The sequence below is a fragment of the Drosophila mauritiana genome, chromosome X (assembly GCF_004382145.1).
Source record: "Drosophila mauritiana strain mau12 chromosome X, ASM438214v1, whole genome shotgun sequence".
In the NCBI taxonomy this organism is placed as follows: domain Eukaryota; kingdom Metazoa; phylum Arthropoda; class Insecta; order Diptera; family Drosophilidae; genus Drosophila; species Drosophila mauritiana.
The window spans coordinates 1,079,385-1,104,315 of NC_046672.1; the positions used below are offsets into that span (position 1 = coordinate 1,079,385).

General features: G+C 43.7%; 1 protein-coding gene across 2 annotated transcripts in view; it reads right to left on the bottom strand.

Annotated features, from left to right (window-relative positions):
- LOC117146465 overlaps positions 1 to 24,931 on the bottom strand; it is a 138,914-nt gene that overhangs the window by 16,285 nt on the left and 97,698 nt on the right. For both annotated transcript variants that reach the window (XM_033312700.1, XM_033312699.1), the window contains exons 3-4: positions 13,733 to 13,787; positions 81 to 176 (exon numbers count right to left, since the gene is read on the bottom strand). The gene's annotated coding sequence lies outside the window, so the exon portion shown is untranslated. The remainder of the gene's footprint in view (positions 1 to 80; positions 177 to 13,732; positions 13,788 to 24,931) is intronic.

Consider the following 24,931-nt stretch of genomic DNA (forward strand, 5'->3'; position numbering starts at 1 on the left):
CATCTCAAATTAACTACAACTAAGAAATGTACTTTTTGTGTCTCCGACAGCCAACTTAATACTGGTCTGCAAAAGCTCACCTGATAGATGCCACGTGCCACGCAGGCTGAGGAACTTTGGGGCAAAACTGGCCGTCTGATGCTGCTGCTGAGGACCTCGATGTTGCTGCTGTGGTGCTGCAATGAAATCCAGGGTAGAGTTGATTTAAAAAAAAAACAAAATAAATTGAAGCCAAAGGCAGGGCATTGTCCTTTGGTCTAACCTCTAAGCATTTTAATTCTATTTGGCTTTCTGTCTGAAGTGGCGAGAACAAAGAGGGGTATGTAAAAGGTCTTGAAATGCTTTGGAAACAATCGCGTATTGCATATGGGATCAGGGCCCGAACGGGCAGGCTTAGGTGTGAAACTGGCCCAGATATGTGCATATGTATGTGCATGTGCATGTGTGTGTATTTGCGAGCATGCGGAAAGCAGCGGTTCAAGGTTTCCACTGCCATGTTCGTTGGCCCACTTTCAAAGGGTGTGGGCAAAAGTGAAAGTGAATTATTAACACAATTGCTATTAGCGCTGATAGCAAGTGCACAAACGACTGCAGTTTTGCTGTAGCCCATAAGTTTTTGTGTTTCTGCCGCCGGCAAAGTGGCTGCCACCACGCCCGAAGGTCGAAAGCTGGAGAGTTGGCTCACCAGCAGATACCACAACACATTGTGATGGGTGGGTGCAGGTAAGCCCCCACCAGGACGACATTTTTACTTCAACCATCTCTTCTTCCAGTGGAACTATTCATTTCCGACTTACATGCACACTTGCATAACATCATCTGCTATCTATCTGTCTTTGTGCACAGTATTGCCTTGGATTTCCTTTAATTAGCTGACCATCAACATATGGCTTTGGCCATCACTGATATACTTGTCCCAACGGAACTTAATTGAAAGATTCCTGCCGGATCGCCGGTTTCGGGCAACAGTTCATAGTTCCCGGTACTCACTTTTTAGTTCTCAGTTGGCTCAGTTGGCTGTCCGCTTTGATTAATGATTGTCGAAAAGTAAAACAACGGCTACGCCCCCTGCTTTGGCCGCTGTCTACCGCCCAGAGGAGAGGAGGAGCCAAAACAAAACGTCCGTCAGCTGGCGTCAGGATGTCAGGGTGGCAGGAAGAAGGGCAGATTGGGCCAATGGACTACTGGGCCAGAAGGAGGACGGAGCTTAGCTGGGCTGCAGATTGCTCATACGCAGCGTGGTCCCCTTGAGCCAAAATGAAGTTGCTTGCGGTGCTGGCGCTGCTAGTTTGGAACAGTTGACAGCGAAGCGAAGCCGAGCGAGGCAGCATCATGATTTATGTCGTTTTATTTAATTTTAATTGAAAAACTTGCACAAGAAGAGCGACATGACGACAAACAACCGAAAACCCCGAATGCCAAAACAGCAGAGCACAGCCAAATGTAATTAAAATGGCATTTGCTCGCCATTCTGTCCCCTTTGAGTCGCACATTTTCCACCATCTTGCTTTGGCATCAGCAATCTGCACCTACCAAGTCCTGGAAATGCAAATAAATAGCAAGACAAAGGCTCAAATGCAAATAGAATGACTTTATTAAATGGGCGGGCGGGTTGTTTTCGCTGCGGAGGATAGAACGGCTCAGAATCGTTGAGCAAGTTCGCAGTTGGTAAGTGATAAAGGCACGAGGGTTGGCAAACGTACTGGGACTTGACTCTTGAAAAGGGGATCGAAACAAGTGAAGCCGTGTCTAACAAGCCACGCGACCTTTTCTCCCTGATTTTTCTGCTTGCTTCTCCCATTATGACAAATGCAAATGACACACTCGAGAAGAGGCTTGCAGAGCGGGAAATATGAACTCTAGAAAGTGGGCGCAGTCTATGAACAAGACATTACAACGGCAACAGCAACAGCAATAATACAACGACAGCCACAAGAACCAGTCAAAAGCCGCACAGTGGGACGAAGCGAAACAAATACACCAAAAAAGAAACGAAAATAAAAGAATGGAATTAGAAATGGAAATAGAAAAAGGAGTCGAGGACAAACCAAACTCGGTCTTCCTTCGGGATTCGGGAATATGAGTGCCTTAGGAAACCAACTCGAGGGATTTCCGCAGGCGGCTCGGCGGCTCCTTGGTTTAGTTTCCTCGCACAATTCTCGGCATGCTCTCCACGGTGCGGCAGTTGCACAAAAAAATGGCGGGGCACGGGCAGTTGGCAACCAGAAAAACTGCCGCCAACGCTATAAATCATGCGGCCAGCAGCAAAAGCAACAAAAGCAACAAAAGCGACCAGCAGCAGAAATGTAACAAAAAGTATAAACATAAAAAAGGGAAATTAAATAACAATAACAAGGTTATTCGGCGAGTGTTGCTGGCGCTGCTGCGATAACGCTTACGCTTTTGCTTTTGCTTTTTGCTTTTTGCTATTGCTTTTTCCAACTAAGTGCAGCCGGGCAACATGGAAAACATTTCGAGTGTGCTGCAAATGGAGTGTTTTTTATTGCATTAACATAAATACATTAGAACGCCGGGGAATGGACTTTGGTGGCTTGCTGTTGACTCACGGCGCGTGTTCCCAGCCAGATACAAACATATATGTATGCACATATCTATGTACAAGTGTGTGGTCCGAAAGGGTATACACATGCCGGGGACATCGGCTCGTTGCCAATTCTTTTTAGGGTGTAATATATGCGACTAAACTCAGCGCGTTTGGATCAGCAAACTCCTGAGGGCAATAAGAAAAGGGTTTAAGCTCACATTTCATTTGAGTTACCATCAAACGCATTGATTGTGAGCTCGGCTCCCTCATCTCATGTTTTGGTTTGCGGGCGGAAATTGTAATGACAGCTGGACAGCTGTGACTTGGCTGCTCCTCGAACAACACCAGTCAAAAGCATCGCATTCCGCATCCGCCTTCCACATCCACCCGTCGGCAAATGACTGGGCTAAGCATTAAACTGTTATTCCTCTTGGCCAGTGTCAATAAAATGAATGAAACTTAGAACTTTAAATGGCGAGGCGAATGCAATTTAATCAAGCCAACTGCAAATGAATGCACAGACCAGCGGCATTTGCATGCCAACACAACAGCAACCGCAGCAGAAGCAGCAGCAGCAGCAGCAACAGGAGACGCAGCAGCAGAAGCAGCAGCAGCAGCAGAAACAATCAAAAAGTTTTTAAAACAAATTAAAACTTGACGACAAGGACCAGAAAGGGAAAGGCAGCAACTGGAACGGCAGTGGCTTCTTTAAATTTATTATGCGGTCAATTGCAAGATGGCCAAAAACGAGTGACCAGGGCAGAGGGACAGACGGAGGGAGCTGCAGCTTCATTAGCCGTCCCGGGAAGACACAAAAGTTGGCCCAAGAAACTCAGCGTCTCTGCGTCTAAGGCGCGCTTAACTGTTTACTTCATTTGATTCAGCTATTAATTAAACGCAAAGTGCTCACGGTATTTGCTGGTTAAACAAAAGTTGCAATTGCGAGGCAAGAAGTTCTCCTCGTGATTAATTCAAATTAATTGACAGTGAAATGTGTTACTTGATTAGTAAGACATTTGGCGTTTGTTCAGCAGCAGCAGCAACAAAGTAAACAACAACAAAATGAATCCATCAGACTCAAAAGGGTTAACTCTCTGTTATTCCCAATAACATACATATGAACATGTATTATTTCACCTAAGCCGCAATTTAAAATGATGATTAAAGCAATAAGTCCCATTTCTAGGCAAAAGTCTGCAAAATGAACTTAAGCACTATTCAACATTCATTCACTACTCGTTGCCCATTGGAAAATATTCACAGTTAATCGTAAAATTGCAATTGAATGGCGGACGCCCATTTGGGGGCAGCCACATCTCCCGAAACGCAATCAAACGCGATGAAAACTTGCAACACACAAAGCGGCGAAAAGTTTTCGCTACAGGCGAAGGGAAATTGCTCAGCTGCAGTTGCAAACAAACTTAAATCAAATTCATGACAAATGATGCGCGAATTTTTCACTTGCCTTTGAGCAACTGCAAAAGAAATACAAATTATAAAATGCTGTACAAAGCCGAAAAGGGGCGTGGCCGTTGAGTGGGCACGATGGCCTGAAACAGCAGCGCAGTCAAGGTTACGTCTACGTTCACTTACCCCTCTTTTTATCGCTCCTCTCATCGTCTCTTTTCGGTCTGTTTTTACTGTCTGCGCTGGTCAAAAAGGTTAAAGCCAAATTAGAAAACAAAGTCTTATGCCTGAGTGCACAGTCAAGGGTGCTTCTTCTACTGATTCTTCTTCCCTGCCTCTTCTTCTTCTGCTTCTTTTGGGGCAGACTGACAATGATGATGATAAGTTTGCAGGCCTGCCTGTCTGCCTGCCTGCCTGGTCACACTCGAAATACCATTGCAGTGCAGCCAAATGTGTGGAAATGGCCAATATATGGCGTAGCACATAAAAAAATTGGATACATTTTCATTTAAGGCCGAACGGTGAAACTAAACCAGTGGTGGTGGCAAGGTGGGTGTAGCAAAAACGGTCGAATTTAGAGAACTTTCGAGTTACCCACAGTCGAATAGATGCCTCATAAGCACCAAGTTCCGAAAGCTGGCGGGAGTGGAAAAAAATCTACGTTGATACGGTGCGTGGGTTGTGCTGTTCCGCGTTGGTCCCATAACCTGTCACTTTGGGCTGCGTTGCCTTCCGCCGTCAATTAATCAATGGATCGATCGTGGGGCTCCGGTCATCGGACTGAGAAAGTCATTCGCCTTCTCCGGCATCGATCAGCGCGGTCTTTTGTCCCGCCAACGGGTTTTTCACAGACTTTTACATTGTAAACTCTTCATTTGGACTGCAGACTGCGAAAGCGTTGACCAAAATTGACACGAGCCCCAGCCAGCATCGACTTTCGCCTCGAAATTCGAACCCGAATTTGCAAAGTTCAACCGCCTCGGGTCGAAGCTATGATTGCAGATGGCAAAATGTTAAAAACTAGCCTCCCATTTCACATTTCAGATTTCTGTGATGGATAAGTGCATTTCACAAGCCATAAATTGCATTTTTTCATTGATGAAACTTTGCTTCGGCCCCGAAGCCATATTGGGGTATGAATATTTAACCGAGGTTGAGAATTCGCCCCAGGAGCTGGAGCTGGAGTTTGTAATCTCAGTAGGGCACACTGAAAATGCAAAGCTTCATTTATCGTGTGTAAGCAAACACTCAAACGTAGTAGCTATGTTTAAAGCTCAGAAACGAAAAGGGATGGCAAGTAATTAATTTTATTATTATTATATTATTGATAGTTCTTGAATACACAGGGAGCATTTGGTGTTTCACAGCCACTTTGATTTCGATGCAGCCGATTTCATAGATCAAAAGCGTACTTCGGAAATAATTATCCCATTTTAATGGACATTGCAAAGCAACCGTTTTGCCAAGTGCAGCACCAGATTATTGTTGATGTCTCCGGCAGATGTGTTGATAGTAACTGAATTCTTCGTTTGCATTTGCAGAGTAAAGTTTCCGAAACTTTATGTTGCTTTTCTCATAATTTCCAGAGCCTAATGAATATTTGCAAGGTGGCTCGGGTTTCTCGGCAGGTTGGGAAATTGATCCTGTTGCTAAAGAGTAGTTTTGTGCTGGCCAAGTTCCTCGAGCTTTCGGACTAGGATGAGCAAGCAAGCACTCTTCAAAAAGTTGGTCCCAGAAACTTTGTGGCTTCTCTGGACATCACAATGGACATCGTTTGCAGCTGGACCTGCCAATCAATTGGCCAATGTCCCGAATGTAACACTCTGCTTGCGGTCCAAGTTTGCCTAACGAATCATTCAATGTTTTTCGATGTCGTTGGCTGGTATCCAATCCCGAATCCAATTCACGAATGCACTTCAAAGTTTTCCAATGAACTCTGCGCGCACCTGGGACACCTGAGCACGGTCACTAGATAGATGGCCGATGGCCGATGGCCGGTGGCCAATCTGGCTTTTTTGATGGCGATCAGTTACCTGAAATCGCCACGCATCGCTTGACAAGTTCAAGTTTAATGGAAGCAGAAGCAAGGCGGCGATTCACACGCTGTAAAAGTCGCCAGCAAAACGCGCTGGGCCAACGGCATTTGTTAGAAAACCACTGACTTTGGCAACGTGTCAAGCCGGTTTTCGGTTTCACATGGCCACCGGTCAGCATTTTTGCAGCACGCGTCCCACTCCAAAGCACACAGACAGACTATTTGAAATTGAAAAGCAACACAAAAGACACAAGACACAGATACGAACCCATACGAGCACACATGGAAAGAGTGAGAGAAAAAAGAAAGAAAATCCGGTCCGGCCACGCTCAATAAAAATGTTAATTTGAACTGTAACAAGTTCAACAGCAGCAGCAAAAGCAGCATGAACAAGATCAACAAATTGCAGTTTCACATTGTTGCACCGCCATCTAATTGGATAAGTCAAAGCGTAGAACCCCAAAGACGCCGAGCTTTGATCTTCCTGTACTAAGAGACAGAAAACCTCAGAGGAAAATTAGCCAGGTGCGTGTGTGTACATATGTACCTATCTTTTAAGCTGACATCAAACCGATCAAACACAAATCCAAGAGATCTCCATAAGCTATCAATCGAGTGGATCAGAAGAGTCTAAAGAATTGATTTCGTTTGCCGAAATCAAAACACATAATCAATTTAAACTCAACACCAATCTTATTCTCGATCACAGCTAGCGGAACATCAGAGTTCAATGATCTATACTAGCTAAGCAATATCAGGCATTCTTTTGGGTCAGTAAATCGATAAAAACACAACTTCACTATCTTCATGTCTACGAAACTACACGAGTTGAAGGTATGCTATCCTCCGAAAACCCCAATAACATTAAAAACTGTTTGGAACATTAAAGGTAATTTCACTGCACACGCCAGTAATCAGTTGAAAGTTTAATTTTCAGCAGCAGTCTGACCCTGAAGTTGTTCTACGCAAATGGGTTGTGTTATCAGATCAGATCAGTGGAATGAATGGATAAATGGTTAAATACACTTCGTAGTCTTGTTTCACCAACGAATGCAGTTCGAAATGGGAGCGGATTGGATATGTGCGGACGAGTATGTATGTGTGGATGGGCTTTGAAATCCCCAACCCGGACTCGTTCAATTATCTAGTTCAACTGGCCATTTCCGCCTCCCATTGAAACTCGAACCGAAATAGCGAGAGTAAACAATAATCATAAATAATAATAATGGTTACGGTTTCCTCCTCGGTCTTCTCTATCGGGCATTCATCTTCTTTTGCTGCGTTTTATTGAAAAAATAAACAAATATGGTAACAGTTTATATATCATCATCATCATTGGTTATGCTTTCCGCATGTGCAGCATTTTCATAATCAATCAATCGGTGGTCCAGTTAATCTGGGTTACACCGGGTCTACGGAATACAGTTACGGAAGATGGAGACCAGCTCCATGCTCCGTGTTCCATTCACCATTCTTCTTTCACGGAAGACCACTAGATGGCTGGGTGATTCCTTCTCGAACCCGAACTGAACTGAACTGAACTGAGCTCAACTGGCCTGCGGAATCGCAGACGTGCGTATTGATCCGATAGCTGGTTTTTCGAGTCGTCCAAAGGTCCCAAAGTCGCCATGACTCACGTCTCATTCCGATGAGGAATGTACGCTGCTCATCAGCTATATATAGTATAGTATAGCTGTCCGCTTAAGTCGGCGGCTTTAGACGCGCAATTAGCATATCATTATTGATGAGTCGCAGCGCTGTCGATGCCTCTCCCTGTGTGATTGCTACACCCTTTGGGCCAACGATTGTTGCACATTCAGGAGTCTGCCGCCCAAGTGTGCTAATTTATACTCGATTAATTGATGACTTTGACAATAAAATATGTCGCACTGTGATTTCCGCAAGTCGCAAAGGTCGAGCAACTTTTACGCGACAATTCTAAAATTGGATCGTGTGGAATGCCGCTGTACGGCTTTATTTCGGTCGCATTGAGTGTTTCTTTTCAATTGGCGGGTAATTAGTTTGGGTACGTACACGCAGCGGAGTTTGGTTGCCTTGAGACACGCCCTCCACTCGATTCGTCCGTGATTTATTGCCGCCGGGTGTTGGGGACACATTGCAGGCGGCCAAAGTAGCCAGAAAGTGAAGCGTGACCTCGCAGCAGGTGCCGAAATTCCGAACAAAATAACCCACGAATTGCGAGGGGCTCTGATTTTCCCACTCCCAGTCTCGATCTCCCACCACAAAGCCATGCTGATGATGATGATGATGGCCAGCCGGAAATATCCCACAGACATCAAATTTGTGGGCTCCATCTCGTCCGTCGTGTCCAACGTGTCCACCGTGTCCATGGTGTCCATCGTGTCCAGCAGCAATTTGTTGACACAGCAGAGACGGGGAGGAGGAAAACCAAACCGAAACTCCAAAGCAAACAGCAACCAACACGAAATTAAACAAAACAGCCAAACAACGAAACAACAAATCGCCGAAAGTGAAGGTGTTGCTCACTCGACCAAACACAACTAAAAATGTATATGATAATGGCATATAATGAAGCGTTTATGCAAATCAGCGTAAGCATTTCACCTCCACCCTCCTCTCTTGGGAAACCTGGATATTGCACAGCCGTCCAGCAGTCCATGGAAATAAGACATTAGTTTAATGCCACGCACATTTGAATATCAGGCAAAGTTGTTGGGCGCACAAAAAGTATTTCAAAGCCTTCAGAACCAACAGGACAACAGGACACTGTGCAGTTTCAATTCGTGGGAATTGAAGCAATTTCCCCGCCATAAATGCATGTGAAACTTGATTCAACTAAAAGTGTTGTCATTGGCGCGAGTTTCGAACTATACAGCAAATTAAATGCCACTGATTTATGCAACTAACTAATCCGAAGGCACAACTGCTGCAGATTTTCGAGAAGATTCAACTGGATTCAGCTGTCCGCACTTCGATTTCAACTTTTGATTGCACTGCATTAAATTGATTTCTGCTGCTCTATGACGGCATCTTCATCTTCGCCATCGTCATCATCACATCATCATCATCGTAGTGTTAGGATATGTTTTGTTGTTTCTGTTATTAGCGCGCATGATTGGCATTTCTGCTTCTTCCGTTTGATTTCTTTCAACTGGCGCGCTCGTCAGTTTATTTATTTACTTTGATTACGTCACATAGAAACGAACAAATAAAGCAAACTGCAGCTGTCTCCGCCGAAAATCCGAAAATTGATTTAAGTCATCTGACCGCTTCCGATTTTCAGCGGTTACATTTCATCGTCATTGCGGGAGCATTGCGCAATTACCACAAAAAGTGACTTGCCACAAAAGTTGCCAAAATCTTTTCTCTTTCGTCTGGCTCGGAAACAGTCGCCAAACTCATCGGGAGCCCCCCAAACATCTTTGTATACTATACTACATGTACATACACATATGTTATGTAGACGTAGAGCACCAGCATGGCTGGGAAAATATCAGGCAACATTCACTTTTCTTGCCACATTTGCGGAAAATGGAAGCGATATTTCGGCACATGCCACATGATCGCTTAGGAAATCGCAAGGAGCGTGGGCCGCCGATTGCCAAACTGCTGTGGCCATTGTGTTTCCACCTGCCTCTTGGATGATTCCCACTCAATTTTGCTGCAAACCTTTCCATTGCGATTTCCAATCGAAGTCCCATCTAATTCAAATGAGATTTCCCAGCAGGAGCCAAGATGTAACTTACACAGAGTATCTATTAGATTGAAATCTGAGAAAAGCAACGCCTTTCTTTTTTCGGTCTGTTCACTGGGCATATAGTTTAATAGTTCGCAGTCATAAAACAGAAGAGGGAAAATTCTTGCCATTGCCAGTTTTTCAAGAGTTGTTCTTTTCAGGTGCTGTAGTTGCTGATGCTGTTGTTTTTTGTTTTTTTTTCCCATGGTGTTCTTATCGTGGATATTATTATTTACGTTGTGGTTGTTGTTGGGCGGAAGTTGCTCGTTGGCAAGGCGCGCTTTGTATTTCGCATATGTGCGCGGCCTTTTCAATAGTATTTTTCACACTTGTGAAAATTAAAACTTAACTGAACATTTTGTTTGTGCTGTTGTCGTTGCCGCTTTTTATTGTTTTAATTACACGCGTTTTTCCGCGCATTGTTTCAATGACCGTCACGCGCCGCAAGCCTTTTGCCCTCTCCCTCTCCCATCACACATCTCTCTCTGTCCACTGCCCCATGCCCCTGTCGTTTTCCCCCTTTTTTGCGACCTGCACACACCGCACAAATTGTTGTTGCCGCCGCCGTTTGTTTGCAAAATGAAGTGGTCATATCTACGCCCGCCTGCTGCCTCTTTTGCCCCAACCCCTTTGGGGCATTAATGATAATTTCAAATGACAAACGCAACTCCCAGAGCATTTTGCCAGCGTCATAGAGATGGACCCACAAAGTACAATTAATCGAGTTAAATTGAACACACTTTTGGGTTTCTTTTAGAACCTGCAAACTGTGCGAAAGGATCATCGGCACTTGCTCAATGAAAATGCAGAGGAATCCCCTCACTTCAGTCACTTTTCCTCTGTAAAAATTAAGAAATTATAAGTACGCTTTCCATCTCTGAGAATTGTCATCAATGAACTCGCGGGCCGCAGTCCACTTTGCAGTATACAGCTTGCAGTTCGCAGTTCGCAATCCGCGATTCACAGCAGTTCGCGTTCGGGCAACCCCAAAGATAAATGAAATAAATGAATGGCCGCCATCCCCGCCCGCTCTCTTCGGTCATGAGTTTTAATGCCTTAATGAAAAATGCATTTTTAATTATTTTTTGTTCATTTACAGGCAACTTTATGGTGGCCGCCGACAAGTTGAGTTGGCTTACGCGGCGTATGGGTAATTTATATTGCTTGATTTTCATTTCGAGCTGCGAATCGTAGTTTAGGCTTGCAATAACCAGCCGTTCATGTGACATGTCCCTTGCTATCTGCTCTTTTCTTGCAGTGCATGGAATGCAGGTGGAAACCGTTAGTTTCGGCTCGAATTTCCCTGCCAGCGACAGCAACAACAACTTATCCAATGGGAAAAGCAAGCGGCGTCGAGGACAAATATCGTATTTCATCATTTGTTTAAGCCAAGCCATTGATTTGCTCAGGTAGCAAAAGCCACCATGCACTGCGAGAAACGGGCATGGATGGATCAAACTGGATGGATGAGTCACACCGCTTGTTTCCAGTGTAGCAGCCAAGGCGAGCGCAAGAGCAAGGCTTGTCATTCATTAGGATAGCATGTCATTCATTAGCCCATAGCCAACCCTTTCGGATTCAGTGACTGCACCCAGTTAACTGTTACCGGTTACCAGTTACGAGTTACAGCTGAAGGGCGAAAGGAGAGGGGAAGAACGGAGTCACTGGCGACAATGACAACCAAATACGGCGGAAGCAACGCGATTTCGATGTCATCGGGTTTCAAACCAATTTGACTTTGCCTCACTTAAGACGGAGTTGCGAGCTGGTGCAAGCGAGAGGGCTGCGAGGAAAGAGAGAGCAATAAACAGAAAAATGGAACATGCTCTCAAATTATTATCCCCGATATCGAAACGTGGGAAGCAACCACGAGCAAACGACCAAATCTATCAGATATACCAAATTATATGGGCAACATGGTATTTTCCCATCACCCATATTTTTCTACCTTTGCACCTCCGAGCCCCAAAAAAAAAGTTGATCTAAGACTCGAAACTCGAAAACGCGGCCGTATCGAATCTTTTTGCACAGACCGCTGTGATTGAAATTACCTGTAATGGGGAGTGCATGTAATTGTGACATTGTCGTGTCAATGAAACGTATCAAACGTATCGAAGTGATAAGCAACTTGCAACACAGCGAGTTGTTCAACCGAGCGAGTGGAACTGACGTCGCCAGTTTTTCATGTCAGCCGCCGAACAGTAGGAGAAAATGGAAATGGAAATGAAAATGAAAGTTTCAATTACAAATTGTTCGCACTGGGTCGGTTGAATTTTGTTTTGGGGGCCGCATGGAAAAGCGAAAAGCTGGCAGGGCACTTAATTACTGGTTTTTCCGCTTCACTAAACGCGACATGATTTTATTTTGAAGGTGAATGACGCCGGCTTTCTGTCAATAGTTTTAAAGGCGACTGTCAGTGGAATGGAAAGCATTTCAGCACTGCGTTTCAGTACCAACTAGTTGTTGGGAATCAAACAGAACCTCAACTTCCGCACTTGAGCGTACGCATATCATATGGACTTGTAGACTTCTCCAAAGATAGAAAGCAACTCCATTTTGCAGTGACTGTAAGACTCGAACTCATCTAGCCAGAAGGCCCAGCGTTTCAGAGCTTCGGAGGCAATTAGCCCGACTGACCAACCAGTCAAATAAAGGCCGCGCCGTATTCAATGCAAACAATTTGCCTAACTCATTGTGGGAATCAATCGGCTGCTTAGATTCAAGGCCGTTCGTCTAATGGGAGTCTAAATTAAGATGGCAAAAGCACACAGAGGCACGCAATAAAACAGTGTAGGAATAGGGGAAAAAACAAAACTGGCAACTAAGCCGCTTGTAGTTAACAACAATTTGTTGACATTTTCGCGGGGAAGTTGGCGGGTTTTATTTCAAAAGGCCAAGCATGACTGCCATCCGAGATGCCAGATGCCAATCTTGTATCTTGTGGGTTGGGTTGGCTTCCCTATTTTCGGGGATTGCGAATGCATTGGCATTCTTTCCGCTAATGACAATCGCAAATGTCTTGCGAATGTCTACCCCCCCACTCTCCGGATTTCCATTCCTGTCCTGTCCTGTCGTCTGCTTTCCAATATTTGTCCTGAATGAGACACTAAAGTGAATTATTAGTTGTGCAAATAATTGCACAGTTGGCTTTGCACAGTGTCTCTCTCTGACGACGAGGATTTAGCCAACAGCTTGTGGCAATATTTGGTCAGCGTAATGGCAGGAGGCAGAAGGCGGGAGGGGAAACAGTCCGAGGAAGAGTTTCCGTGGAAAGGTCATGGGCTCTTGGAAGCCTATTCTTATTTGCTACTGAACTTAAAGTTTGCCGCAGCTTCACACGTTGCCTGAACTTGTTTGCATCGGAAGGTGCATTGGCATTGTTGCAATGCTATGCAGTGACTGCCCCAGCTTCGAATCGTGACCCCAATCCCTACATCCACACAAAGTAATACATAGCCATCGTCACTTGTCGTCACCATCACCATCACCATCACCATCACCATCACGTCCCCGTCATCGGGGTTCTGATGAAAGAGGGTCGACGGCTCCTAAGTGGAGGAATCAAAGTGTTGTGTTTTAACGCCGCCACACAGGCGAATGATGGTTAGTGATGATTTTAGTGACGTTGATGATGAGGCTGGCGCATTCCAAAGCCCTGACCAACCAGATCCCATTTTTCCACATTTTATCACCCCCGATATAGCGTTGCAGTCAGCAGGGGGTATTCTCCATGGGGCTAACCAACCAGTCCAGTCCATCTGTCTATGGAGGCTAGGCATCTATTTGCATTTACTTCCTTTTGTATGCCAGCCCCCTGTATTCCCTGTCCTTTCCATTTTTGAGCTCAGCGGGCGGTGGTCGAGTAACAGACATTCATTTTGGTTTATAGGTAAGCCTGTCTGGCACCCCAGACCAAACCCAAACCCTCGACGTCCAGTCCCAACACCCAACTGAGCCGGAAAGCAATTTAGTTTAGGGGTACGCCATGCCTTTTATAAATGCATTTCACACTCTATTTTGCACTCACCATTTAAATTCTGAACATTGGATATGTAGGGTCCAGGATGCAGCTCCCGTGTTGGCTGCAAAAAAAAAACAAGGATTGTAGTTATAGTTGAATAGGCAGGCACAGAGAATGTACGTTAACGTTATGAAAATTGACAAATGCACAAATTTTACTTTGTTTTCCACTTCGGCAATCTTAATCATTTCATCTTGATGACCTAATTTTCTTGCCGCCTGCTCCCATTGCTAAGTAGTTAGTTGACCTTTCTCCGCACAATTTGCATGTCCATCACGTCGATTTCCTTCACTTCTAACTAAAAACAGGTGACAAAATGCGCCACTGCTGCCAAGCCAAGAATGCGAATGAGCATCTCCTACCAGAGTACCAAATCCAACTCATTATTTGTGGTTCCCTTCTTTCTTTTTTTGGTTCATGACCCAGAAATGGGCAACGATCTTTTTCCTGGACAATGATGTACAAGTATCTTGGTCGCGGTCTCGTCGCTCGTCGCTCGTGAAACGTGAAATGTACGTGCGGTCATCTGTTATGATTCTCAGACACTTGGCCTACAAAGTGCGGGGAATATCTATATAAATAGTATACATATACATACACATATACCTATATATATGCGTTTGGTTCTTTGGTCAACTCCAACTCGAAAACCAAGTTCATTGTTTATGTGCGTGTGCTTTGCTTAAATGTCAATTATTTCACGCTTATTAGATTTTTTATGGCCTTCATCACGAGACGATGAAATGGCGATGACGACGACGATGATGATGATGATGCGAGAAAGCAGCCGAAGAAAAGGAGAGTCGCAGCGAAAAGCCAAAGTTCCACATACTTTCTGTACTGAAGACACTCCACAAACAACTGTCACCGTAAAAATAAAAGTAAAGCGCCGCTCTTTTTATGGCCTTTTAATGCGATCCTAACGCGTGTGTGTGACAAAGATCTGGCATCAAAACGAGAGAAATAAATCCAGAAGAAAGAGACGGCCTTCGATTCAAAGACAGTGACAGTTTTCTGTGCCGTCTAGACGCAGATAATAACGACCAGACTCTTAAATCGGATCAAGTGGGTCAGTCGATCCACAGAGGTGCGTGAGAATCTCTCTACCAGAAGTATCTGGTCATGGAGAACAAAGTCTCCAGCCAATCTGCAGGATGTCAAGGATCATGGAGTAATAACGAAATGAAATAAGAAACTAATCGTGGTCATGTAGAATTGGTTAGTAGTGAATGCGCATCCCTTCATCCTCGAAAGAGATGAGCGGATGGATGGCTCTTGGATTCGGCAACAAGTTTGAAATTAGTTACTAGTAACGATCTTCGGGTTGATTTTCCTGTGGATCAATTTCCCGCTGCCAACCATTTACAATATCCAAACATTTTCCGCAGATACAATAAAGAAATGTTCAACAATAAACTAAAACGAGTTCTCTGGACAGCGGCAGGGACTATATATATAACTTTGTTCCGCCAACGTAACGACATTTTGTACGACCCCATTTCCAAAGTCGTAATAATTTCATGAAAAAACGCAGCGAAGTCGACTGCATTTTGGTTTTCACTTGGGGGCGGGCCAAAAAATAGAGGGGAATAATGTGCCAGTAAAAGGTATTTTAACGCTGGAATGCCTCCTTTTCAACCCCCCCTCCCCCTTCCCCCCTCTCCACCCATCATCAGATGTCGGCAAATGAGTCGGAGGAGTTTTCCTCTTCGGCTGCTTTGTCATGAAAAATAACTTCGCTTCGTTGAAATGACAGTCACGATTTCGTATTTTTTCGTTCTTTTCCTTGGTTTTTTTATGTGTCTTCTTTTTCTACAATTTTTTAACCTCCTCCCCTCCCGTCTCACCCGCCATCCCGCCTTCACGATGCCTTTTTTTAATGATTTTCATTCTTCACTTCTCGTTCTTTTTTGATCTGTGTAGCAGACTAAATGAAAGATGATGAATTTATTAAATTCCCTGTCTCTGTAAGACATGAGTGAAGGCTTGGGAAAATGGGTTGGAAAATTACGTTGCCCGGCAACTTTGGCCGAAAAGTGTCAACGAAGTGCCAAAGTAAACTCAATCGAGTAGATTTGGTAAAAACAAATGCGTTCTTTCTGATTCACTTGATAGTGCTTTTTGGGTCAGTAACATAAATAATTTCATTTCATTTTCTGCATGCTCTTAACTGAATTTGTTCTTATTGCATTTTTTTTAGCATATGTGCAAAGTGCATTCGATATTTTATATTTAAAAATCTGAAATCATTGTTCGATTTTATTTCCACGCACCTTGTATACTTCATCTTTCATTAAATTTAATTGAATAACAAGAAAAACACATATACACTTGGTTTACATGCTGCGCTTTTGTCCATAACTATTTAATTGTGTTAGTTCTGAAATATTTTTATTTATCTTCCCATTATTCCCTTGTTTAAAGGTAATATTGTCTATGGTTTTTGCCCTTTTATTGGCGATTTATTCTGCATACGTTCACCTTAATCGAATTTTGACGGAGTTTGCTTTTTCTAATGTTCTTGATCCTCACTTTAACACGCACCGAACGGAGAAAAACAAGAATAAAATACTTTGTTCCGTTTCCCCCATTTCTTGCCCAAAAATTCTTTTCAAACAATTTTTCTTTTCTGCCCCCCGGAAAACTCTTGGTAAACTGCGGTGGCTAATAAAGAATGTAAATGGAGCAAATTGCTTGGCCGAAAGGTGAAATTTCATAAATTTAGTGAAAGGGAAACGGGCGGAATGCTGGAAAAGCGCGGAAAAGCACGTGAAGAGAAGAACCCATCGGGCGGAGCAACTTTATTTCAACAAAACTTGGCCAACAATCGTAAAAATTGCCATGTCATTAATCTGAAGGCCCTTCCCAATCCCCGTTCAGCATTTTTGGAGGCCTCACAGTTTGTAGTTCCAAAAAATGTTTGAGCCTAATTGTTTGACGACTCTATTATACAGCGTTTTCCTATTTTTGTGTCATTTTTAGAAGCATTTTTTAGGAAAGTCCCTTTTTAGGTGCATGTTTCTTAAAAGGCAATATTTTCATACGGAAATACGATTTCAAATTAAACGGACTTAGAATAAACTTCTGGTTTATATTCAAATGTAAAATGCGGAGCACAAAATAATTATCTTAGTGTATTACGTAATTTATGTTTTCTGACAAACTTTTGCTTCTGGAGAAATTTTTCGTCTTGATCCCATTGGTCTGAATGAGATTTTGCTTTTTATGCCGCTGATGTTTGGCAATGTCCCAAGAAATCAAAAAAATAAACAAAAAACAAAATCGAAATCGGAACTGAAAACCCACTGCTGCTGTGAAACGTTTTTTAATGGCCGAAATATTAAAATAAAAGGTGATACCTCTCCGCCGTTTGCCCACCTTTTCCATTTTCCGCTTCGAATAATATGAATGCCTTTCGAGCGGCCTTTTGTTTATGGTCAAATATACATTTTTTTTTTCAGTTCCCCCTTTTGTGTTTGTTTTTTTATGGGTCGGTCTTATGACACTTTTTTTGTTTTGCCCGGCAGCGTTTGCTTTTCTTTAATGAAAAATTAAATTAATGAACGCACATTTGTGGGGCTCCTTATATTTTTGTCTCTCCCTCGGCCGCTTGGCAAAGTTCTGGCAGGCAAATTAATTTGGCAATTGCAATAAAACTTTCGCAGGGGCAGATTTGGCCCATTATTCTTGGCTAAAAAGATCGTTCTTAGCGCTAGTACCATGTCCAGCTTATAACCAAAGCCATTAGGTAAATTGGCCCAAAGTTTGCTCCCTTTTCGGACTCGGTAAAGAGGTTTGAGTGGAAATCGTGAAGGTAGGAAACCCACCACCCGCCTAATTGGCTGCCCGGATCCGATTTCCCGGATGAGGAACTTTAAGGCAGCCCCTTAAGAAGGAGCATATTGTTGCAGTGAGCAATAATTGCACTATGACACGACCCTCAGACCCAGCTAAAAGAGTCATCCTGATGAAAAATCCACCCCTGGCATGAAAAGACAATGGACAATGGTCCTGCTGCACACCTCTTTCTCCACACCAATAAATCCTTGTCACAATATCCTTTGTTTGGCCATCTTTTTTCACTTGAGCTGCGCAGGGGGAGCATCATCATCCTTTTCGAATATACAGCGCAATAATTCAAAACACATTTGCTGACTGACAGACAGAAAGAGAAGGATACGGACTGCTGCTGGCGGAAAGGGATGGTTAAAGAGATGATGGAGGTCCTGCCGGCACGCAAAATCAGAAGCACCCCAAACAATAGACCGCATTCCATTCCAGCCGATCCCATTCCATATCGTCATTATCTTCTGACGGCCAATTCGCGCCATATGAGCCAGATTAATCAAAATAGGCAGACTAGGTACATAGTTGGCTAACTAAGGCTTTGAAATGTACTTAATTCAAAAAAATTATGGATTTGTTATGGGAATGCAAGTGACTCTCTTTCCTTAAGAATTTCATGCTGCAGCCCGAGCCCTGAGATACTTTTACTTTTATTTGGTCCTCTGTGTTTCCGTTTTTTTTTCTCTTTGCTCAATCCTGCTCCTTTGCCCGCTGCCTTTGAGAACACCACAAAATATATATCGTTATATATATTTGCATAGACGTATACATTTATATGTATCTACAGCACTGCGAGTAATTCGGTCCTTCAGCAATGCCTTTGTGCTTAATTCCATTTTCATTTAAATTTTCATTTACGAACAACAGGAAGCAGCGGCAGCGACGATGTTTTGTTTTAGTTTTCAATGGCAGGTGGCACCATTGGCACACATTGTAGCTTTTCCCCAGCGATCCACAACCATATGCACTTTTCCGCTTTTCCATCGAGTGGCCCCGGGAAATGGGTCAAAGAAATTTAATTGGCAAGAAAATAGGATGCCGTGGCTCATTACAGCGTGTGGATACTGCAACCGCAGACTTTTATTCGAATCTGCAGTTGCCCTGAACTGAGAGCAAAGGGCTCCCCTCTCTTATTGGGGCCCAAAGGTTCAGTCTCCGCCGAGCAGCATCATCATTTTCCTGCCCTCGTAAATCACGGCGAGGTGTGAAATTAAAAATAGTTCTTTCTGACATCTAAATGCGATTGTCAGTCATCTGGCCCCTTAAACGCTGGCGTGGGCGCCATCGAAAATGAATTTATGACATGCCAGCTTCGAAATATAACCGAACACAGCACATCATTCGATTGGGATTCGGATTCACATTCCCGAGCGTTTTCAAGACCCTCATTAATATGTGATTGCAGCGAAGGGGCGTTGCTGTGAGTCGCCAGAGGAGGGGTGGTGGTATCGATAAAAGTGGAAGTATCCAGAAACGCGCTCTCAAAATAATTAAAATCTTGCATATTTATCATAAGCGTGAAATACTAGGGTATATAGACATCGGCTCTGCGGAGCTTGCCATCACGGTTTCTGGTTACATAATCAAGCTAATATTCTCTGTGTACCAGCCGAGTGTCTCGACGACGAGCTCTCTTTGAAGCTGAGTATCTGCGTATTCATCAGATTTGTGAGTCATAAGTGCCGCAACTTCCGCCTGCGAGGGTTCAAGAAACTCCAAAAAAAAACCCACCTGAGATTTCTGAGTTGATTTGAGGTTGATGCCTGTGGCGGGGCATTGAAAGCGCTTAAGCTTTTATATCTCGGTTGCGAGTTTGGGATCTCAGATATGTACTTTGCCTCCGCTTGGGGTCACTGTGATCGCTCTTTGAACTTAGATTACGCCCGATTGCTTTTGGGTACCAACTTGGTTTTTTGACTTATTTGTTATTCTGTGAGGACTTCCCTCACCTCACTCTACCGCGCCTTTTCATATCACTTGGTTGTCTTGCAGGTTTACTTTCTCTGCTGACTCTCAATTCGCAGGCAATAGCCCAAATCTCAATAATATTTCGTATCTTTTACCCTATATAGACATCGCTCTTTCCTGGTCCAACTTCTCATTCTCGAATGATCGTCGAAAGATCTAGTCATCGTGGTTTTCACGACAAACGAATGTAATGTGGGAAACTTTAAACATTAAAATTGTGAACAGCAGATACTGCCCCCCTCCTAGAAAACTGATTATATCCCCTCCCCTTCCCACTGTTCGATAATTGACTTGGGCTTAACGCAATTAACAATGGCAGGGAAAAAATCAGAGATAAAAAAGCTGGCAAAATATATACGCAAATAATGAATAAGCTACGCCCGCTCAATACTTCTGTTGCGTGGGGAGTTGGATTGCGAATTCAATAACCGACACGGCCATAAATATAAATATAAATATAAGCATGAATATACATAATTACCCGCCACAAAAAATATGAGTAATCTGTGTTCTCCGCTCGACGCGATGGTAATCCTCTGAAGGTTCACTCTGGCGGAAAGCGCTTAAACTAACCATGAAAATTATCAAATAATCGGCCGGACCGCCCACTTCCGGGTGGCTGTGTTCGTTATTTATCGGTTAATATATCCATATAACGTATATGTATATGTACGATCGCGATGATCGGTCGGTCAGATGGGTCAGATCGTTTGGATCGGTCTGCATGTGGACATGTGGATATGGCCGCAGGTCGACATAATCAGCAAACACATTTAGCGGATGGCTAACTACCACAAATAATGCGCAGCAATTGGGTAAAGCTTTTGTTAACTTAATAATAAACCATAGATTTTCACCGTTTGGAATTAAACAAACATTTTTTTTTTGGTCTGTGATAAAAAACTGAAAAAATCTGAAAACTGAAATATGAGATGGAACAATCGTCACTCTTTGCCACTAGTGCGCATATGTAAGACATTTAGTGTATGGTATACCTTCAGACTTAGGATAAACCGAACTACTAGTCGCACAAAATTTGAAATGCTGAATTAAGCCGCGCCAATCGATAAATAATAATTGTTCCTGATATTCTCTGCGTTGTTCAAATGTTGTGTTTATTATGTTGTCGAAAGTGCAAATGCCCAGGGAAAAATGGTAAGGTAATTTATTAATATCGACCGCTGGTTAAGTGAACGTTGACTACCACGACATCTTGCAACACTTATACTGAAACCTAAGCCTACACCGCTCTACTACCAACCAAAGTAAAATCGGTCGGGAATCGGGGCAAGCCGCCATGAGGCTTTCCCTGCCGTCCAAGGACCAAGACTCGCCAAGGAGGAAACAGGAGGATTGACATGTAACTGTTTGTCACACAAAATTAGCGTCGGGCGTCGAGTGCCGAGTGTCGGCCACATCATTTATCAATGTATCAATTGTAAGGCGACAGGCGACAATAAAAACAAACCCACTCCAGGCGGCGAACAGGGGAAAGCGATGGGTTGAGCACAGGGCGGGGCGAAGGGGAAAAGCGCAGGAAAAACAGAAGGCAGCTCGCTCGCCTTCTGTTAGCTGTGGCTGGCTGTTAGGGAAAAAGTCTGCCAAGACGAGGGTTGACAATTGGCAATTGGAATCGGAATCGGAATCGGAGACATGCTCCATGTTGACGTGGAATTTTCCAGATTTTCCGCTGCTCGTGAGTGAGGATAATTAGCTGGGGATTTGACGGAGGGTTGAACTGAACAAGGACTAAGGAGTGATTTTTAAGATACTGGAATAAAAGGTGGTTTCCTTTTCCCCGTGTTGTTTTGTAACTTGTTACTGTCAACATATTCCAGCGCGACACATGGGTGCCAGAACACAAAAAGTGTGGCAGAAGGCAAAATGAAGACTTTGCAAACATCAATTCCAGCCTGGCAAGGTTTTCCCTCCCCACTTCCAGTCGGAAATTTATACAAAATTGTTAGCTGCACTTCCATTAGATGATGCCAACAACTCATTTGCACAGCCTATAAATCTGTCATAACCCGAGTAGCAGAAGTCGAGTGCTCACTCGGTCAGTTCTACCCGCTTAAAGGCCACCCACCTCATTGAACTGACATTTCAATGACATTTTATCACACTTTGCTTTAGTTTTCAGTTTTTTTGATATTTGCTTTTAATATTTGTTGTCGTACCCGTGCCGGTGCTCTGCATACTTGAAAAGCTGATGGCGGTTTTTTCCAGCTCTCGGGTCACTGTATACTCCTCCTCCATAAAACCGTCGCTGTTATTATCTTCGTAAAACCATCATTATTATATATATCTTCCCCACACTGAAATGCAGTTTCGTTTCACGTTTTTCGACACGCTCAGAGTTTATTAAACGCACTGCCCTTGGCTCATTGATTGAATGACCGACTGACTGAATGAGTAAACGGTGGGATTTCAATGTTTGGCTTTCAATTTGGCTTCGATCAGGCAGGGCTCTGAGCAAATATTTACCCAGCGTTTGGCAACCGAAGGTCGTTTCTTGGCCCTGGTTCAAATAGACTTGCCTCGCAATTCAACCTCCTGTATATTTGCCTGTGTGCACACTCTTTAATCGTTGTAAACAGCTAAATATTCCCCAGCATTTGCTGATGCTTAGAATATCCGCACAGCAAGTTAAAAATATAAACTGTTTCCATTAGATAGATATTGCGAAATTGATCGATTTTTCGTCAACTACTATGAAATTTGATTCTTCATCGCTGGCAAAGAAGTCTTTCCCCAAATAATGCATTTCTTTCACCTTTTCTTTCAACTTGTCGAAAGACAGTCGATCGATATAACAATTGCTTCGCCTCATAGTTTCAACACTCATCGATGGCGACACCCGCTGCACGAGGCTAAACAAAATCGAAACAAATCTCGTTCAACTCCACTTGACGCTTGTCTCCATCTCCATCATCAAGTGGGCCTCCATCTCTCTGGCCCCCAACCAGCCCTCGCTCCGTGGCGGAGGCAGTGGCTCCTACTCCCATGGTGCGTTTGACGTTTGCTGCTGACATGTCAGCAAAATTTTAACTGGCAATTTGCAGCAGAGCTCGCGAGCTCCTGTGCTGCCGTGCTGCTCTGCTGGTGTCCCCTCCTAGTTTTTCCCGGTTTTCCCTCCCTTTTTTCGCATTTTCCAGCCTCATTCTTGCACGTAGAGCAGTCCGGACAGGGAGGTGGCATAGGAATTGTAGGTTGTAGGTGTGGGTGGCAGACAGACAGACAGACAGGCAGGCAGACAGTTGGACTCCTCTCTCCTTGCCGAGCACTTCATCCACTGCCCCGAAGCGCTGCCCTCCGTCTGGCTCCATCTTTTCCTGCAACAAACACGGCACAATATGTTGCTGCGTCTGGATGTCTGGGCCTTGCCTATATACGAGCATACGAGCATACGAGTTTACGAGAGTATAGCCCTTCTATATCCCACACTTGAGTTTTGTCAGCTTTTGTTCATTGAGTGCGACTGTTGTTCCTCTCACACTCAGAGCCACACCCACAACCACTCCACTTTCGGTAATGGTGTCAAAATAATTTGGGTTGTCATTTGTTTGGCCCCTTCCACGCGCCCTGTGCTGCTGCCCCAAAGGTAAAATTGTGAGAGCAAACCTTTGGTCAGCGAAAATATAAAGAGGTCTTATGGGGAAAAGGGTCAAAAGGTTAAAGGGTCGATTCATAAAATAATATTTTTATGCAACAATAACGGGTACTGCTGCCCAGGCCCAAATTCATTTACCTTTTACTGCCGACTGCAATTATACAATTCTCGTCAACACATAACTCATGTTGAGCTACTCTAGTCAATCGCTGGGTTATAAAAAGAAACCTTTTACTATATATATCTAACAATATTTGATTCTGCATACTACTTTTGGTATTTTCCATTAAATAGCCAGTAATCTTAAAATTGTTGATGTTTTCCCAGCATTGTTCTGATTTATGAGATCATCATCCTGAGGAACTCCGCTTTTGTTGTCTTGATTTGCAGTTAGCCTTGCGTTTGATAGTTCCATAAATCATTTTTTTCTTGTTTATATGAAGGAAAAAAAGTGTCACATCTCCTTGTATAAAAAAGTGGGGGGAATTCTGTAAGCCAAGAGGCTCACGCCCTAAACGCCAGCCGACCCCCCCGCCCCACATCATCATCATTTTGCCTTTGTTTGTTTGCTAATAGCTTGTTAGCCATTTCAAAAACAATTTTCTTACTTACACATTCCAGCAACGGCACAATGGCACATAAACAACAACATTAGACAGCAACATGTGTAGCCCATAACTTCCCACTGTCCCGCCCCCTTTCCCAGCCCAGCCCACCGCCCCTTTGCATGTCCTTTTCCTGCTCCGTCATATTTCAAGGCAAAGAACAAAAAGGAAAAGCGGAAGAGCAGAAAAGCAGAAAAAGCACCGGGGAGCAAGGAAAAGAATGGGCGGAAAATGTTTGGTGAAAACGGGGAAAATCTGTGAAACGCAGGACCCACACAGGCACATATTGACAGCTCCTGCCATAAATTTAACAGGTAACAAGCGACACCCCAGTCCCAAAATAAAACCACAACGAAACCGTCTGCTGACTGGCTCCAAATACTTGGGACTTTTTTGAGAACGAATTACCAGACGAATGTCATTTATGCAGCACGTGGCGCTAACAGGGGAAGCAGTTGGAAAAGATTTAGATCAATCATCGTTATCTGCCCCGGAGATCTATTATTCAAGTTATGCCAGAACTTAACTCGGAATATGAAACATTATTAAAATGAAAACACAATATATGTATAAAAACGGTCTCTGCAATATCCTGTTTCGCCTCGTTTCCTTCAAAAGTAGATTGTTGCCGATTCAATTTCCTGTAAATGATATCCCTGGCCAACGTTAATCGTAATCTATCTGCCTAAAGCCCCACTTAACTTCAATTTTTGCCAGAATGTAGCCAATATAATATGACAAACAAAGGGTTGCAGAAGGCCTTTCTGCTGTTTTTGGTTTTGGTTTTTTGTTTTTAATTTTATGTTTTACTTTCCGTTGTTGTTGTGGCTGAAAAAGCCAGGCTGTTACACTGCCCCCACGTTTTGTAGCCAGCACAAACTTTGTCGCAAGTTCGGCTGTGCCCGTGCCCGTGCCTCTCCCTTTGTCGCCTTTTGTTCCGCCCTTTTCAACCCTTTTTTCCCGGGGCCTTTCAGCACCGGATGCGTTCTAAAATACTTCCCCCGCATGTGTTAATGGCAAATTAAAATTCACTTAACAACATTCCACTTTAGTTGCTAATTTGAAATTTCATTTCATTTCGTTTCGAGACTGCACTTCCCATTGGGCTGCCCCTCGTTTTTTATTCAAATGCCAAAAATCCTCGTTAAGAATTTATGAGCCGAGCCACAAAAGCCG